At 48.1% G+C, this 3594-nt stretch overlaps 1 long non-coding RNA gene across 1 annotated transcript; it reads left to right on the top strand.

Annotated features, from left to right (window-relative positions):
* The first annotated feature begins 308 nt into the window (after window positions 1-308).
* LOC103750007 lies at window positions 309-1843 on the top strand. Its single transcript, XR_607962.3, has 3 exons — window positions 309-656; window positions 870-979; window positions 1789-1843. It is a non-coding gene; the product is annotated as an uncharacterized LOC103750007 (long non-coding RNA).
* The last annotated feature ends 1751 nt before the right edge of the window (window positions 1844-3594 follow it).

Genomic DNA, 3594 nt, shown 5'->3' with positions numbered 1-3594 from the left:
CTCAGCTCCAGCAGCAGCACCTGGGCAGAGCCCCGTCAGCATCCCCTCCCCCACACTCACCTGCTCCGCGGAGCCACGCGGGCCGGGAGGTGGCGGCCTAGGAGCAACCGCAGCTCCGCGGGGAAAGGCGCGGACAGCACCCGGCGGGGGCGGCGCGTCTTCCCGACTTTACGAGCCGCACAGGACGTCGGGAAAGCGAGGGATCCGCCGTCGCGAGACCCGGGCAGGGAGCAGGAGCAGACGTGGAACCTGCGACGTGGCGACCTGACCCGCGTCCCTCTCCTCAGAAGCCCGCCAAGGTTTGACCGGCCGGAAGTAGAGCCGCGCGGAAGGGGCGGGACGAATTCGTCCTCGAGGGAGAGGAAGGAGCGGCATTGGCCCAAGAGAGACGCCCTTGCGCGGGAGGGGGCCGGGCCGGGAAGGAGCTGGGCCGTGAGAGGGGAGGGGCCCCCGAGGGACTCCTGGGTCTGGTCAGGTCGACGGCGCTACGACCGGGCCTGGAGGATCTTGGCCTGCGGAGACCCCCTGGGCAGGACGGAACGGCGGGGCCCTAATGACGTTGAGGCTGCTGAGGCCCACGGGATGCCCAGGTCGCCCCCTGCCGGTCCGCAGACCACTGCAGGGCACTGCTGCACAGGCTGCGTCGCCCTCTGCCGGTAGCACAGGGTTAAAGGTGGAGTCCTGGGGGCTGATGGGGCTGTGAAGCAGGGATGACTCAGCAGGATTGCTGAGGCCCAGGGAAGGGGGCGGGGACACGACGAGTCCTCCCTGTGGGATCTGAGGTTGGAGAAGGGGAGGAGCGCCACAGAATCCCTGAATTACCACACTAGGCTTCTGCTCTAACCTCATTCTTCCCTCACCACATCCAGGGTGCGCTGACGCCAAACACCTACGAAGTGATGGCATCCAAGGATGACATAAACCGCAGTTTGTCATCACCGGAGTTTAGTATCCTCTAGGGGAAACATGAGCAAATGGGGTAAGAACTAGGGTAGAAGGAAAAGAGCAAAGTGCCTGAGGGAACTGTAGGGAGGATAGCCTCACTCAGCCTGGGTGGAGGAGAGTTCAGGACTTGAACATGAAAGCCAATGAACTCACTTTAGGGCAGCTGAAGTAGCTTCACTGGGAGCTTGGTACCCTGCAAGAAGCCCTGACTTGGGTGTCAGCACCACAGAATCCGAGGGCCTGTAATCCAGCACCTGAAAGGTGGACATAAGGATCAGAGGTTCACAGTCATCCTCAGCTACATACCAAGTTTAAGGATAGCCTGGGCCACATGAAACCTTCACACACACAAAATCCTCAGGTTTACTATGAGTACTCAATGTGGCTGGAGTGGACAGAGAAGTGGGGTTGACAAATTAAAGAGTCCAGTCAAGGAAAGATTTCAAGTTGAGCTCAAGGTGCAGGAAAACAAATATTAGCACACACTAAGATGGAAATATGAAGGTAAGCCAGGCCTGGAAACAGTGCCTCAAAAATTCCAAATAAAAAAATTAAAAAGGAAAATGAAAGTGTATTAGACAGGTTGGTGTAAAGATGGAGAGAAGGTGAGTTTGGGGTGCAATAGGAAAGAAAAACCAGTCTGAGTACAATTGAGTCTCACGAGTGCCACTACATGACATAGGGAGTACAAGCCATGGCTAAGTCACCAAAAATAGATAGCTGGAGCACGTTGCCAGTAAAAATCCAATATTTCTTTAGAACAGTGTGATTGGATGCTACAAGATTACAAGATTTGCAGGTGAAACTTTTTTAATTTTTATTTCTGTATGTGTGTCTGTGAAGACTCCCACATGTGTGCAGATGCCTATGGAGCCCCGAGGAGGGCCTCAGATCCCTTGGAGCTGGAGTTACAAGTGATTGTGAGCCACACAATATGGATGCTGGGAACTGAACTCTGGAAGAGCTGTAGGTGCTTTTAACCACTGACCCATTCATCCCTTCTAGATTGACCATGAAGTTGTGTGTTTTGTTCATTTTGTAACAAAATGTGTCCCAAATGGGGTGGGGGTGGGGAGAAAGAAAGAAAATGTGGGGCATTTGCTTCACCAGATAAATATAGGTAATGATTTCCTGATTAGAAATGCAGCAGAAAAGTGAATAGACCCAGAATCAGCAAATGGGACAGCAAAGGAAACTCATACAGTGATGAAGCAGCCCACAGAGTGGGAGAGAAACTTCAGCAGCAATGCTTTTCAGAGATCATTGATGAGAATATTCAAAGAATTCAGTCAACACCAGCAAGAAAACATGTAACTGTCTACAGATCTAAACAGGAGGTTCTCAAAAGAAGAAATAGAAATGTTGGGGTAACACTTTAGACACTGTTCTCGTCCTTACCCCCAAAGAGAATGCAGATTAAAACTTCTTTATGATTCCATCTCCCCCAATTCAGAATGGCTGCCATCAAGAAAGAATACCAATAACATAAAAATCTGCTGTGAATGGGAGAAATGGGAACTATTTTTTCTACAATATATATTTTTACACTATATATAAAATTTGTGGGGATTTCATATACTACATTTAATCATATATAGCCCTCCCACAGGATTTCATGCATTGTCTTACATATTAAAGCCCATCGAGTCAAGTTTGTGTACCAGCTGTCTCTTGGTATGAGTACATCCACTGGAGCGTGTTTAGCCTAACTTGCAACAATCCCTTTTTGCCTTAGAGAAGATCAACTCTTACTCACCTAGCCGGGATCAACTGCCGATAGTTCCTTAGCTAAAACTGAGGCCTCCTGTCCATTGAATGGGAAGTACTGTACACTGCTGGTGAAAGTATACAGTAATGCAACCACTTTTGAAATCACTCTGGAGGTTTCTATTTAAAAAAAAACAAAAACAAAAACAAATCAAACTACCATACTTCCCAGCTACAGCACTCCAAGCATATTCCAGAAGACTCTGCCCTCAACCAAATAGACACTTGAGCATCTATGTTTATTGCTACTCTGTAATAGCTAGGGAATGGAGTTAACCTAGATGTTCAAGAACTGATGAATGAATAAAGAATCTGTGTTCCATACACACAATGAAATATTAATCGGATTTAATAAGAGCTGAAATTATGAATGAAGCAGGAAATGGGCGGGGTTGAAAAAGTGTTGTTCCAAGTGAGTTAACCCAGTCCCCAAAGCACAAATGTTTCACGTTTTCTCTCTTATGAGGACCCTAGCTTAAAATCTTCAGTGTAGTGTGTCTAACATGGAGTACACGTGGAAGCCAAGAAACAGGGAGGGGGATATGTGGGAAGGAGTTAGCCTAAGGGAGGTCAATGTAGAACACATATAAAAAGGAAGTAAAGAGGAGAAATATTGTGGGTGGAAAGATAGAAGTAAGTAGGGAGGCAGGACACTGAGGAGATGAAGGTTTGGGGTTAGATAGGATTAACAAGAATAACCATGCCCACAGAAACCATTTGGAAAGTGAGAAATGCCCACCACTGCAACAGTGTCTTGAGTGTTGTGGAGAATAATCATTTACCCTCAGACTAAAGAATCACTACATGGGATGTGGAATGCTGGTTTTGACGCTATCATGCATGAGATTATTTCACTGTATGTTTGCTGTTGGTGTATATGAC

This window comes from Nannospalax galili, unplaced genomic scaffold (genome assembly GCF_000622305.1).
Source record: "Nannospalax galili isolate Female #2095 unplaced genomic scaffold, S.galili_v1.0 scaffold16507, whole genome shotgun sequence".
NCBI classification, from domain to species: Eukaryota; Metazoa; Chordata; class Mammalia; order Rodentia; family Spalacidae; genus Nannospalax; species Nannospalax galili.
The sequence above is the reverse complement of the archived record's forward strand: the minus strand, read 5'-3'. Positions and strand labels throughout refer to the sequence as shown.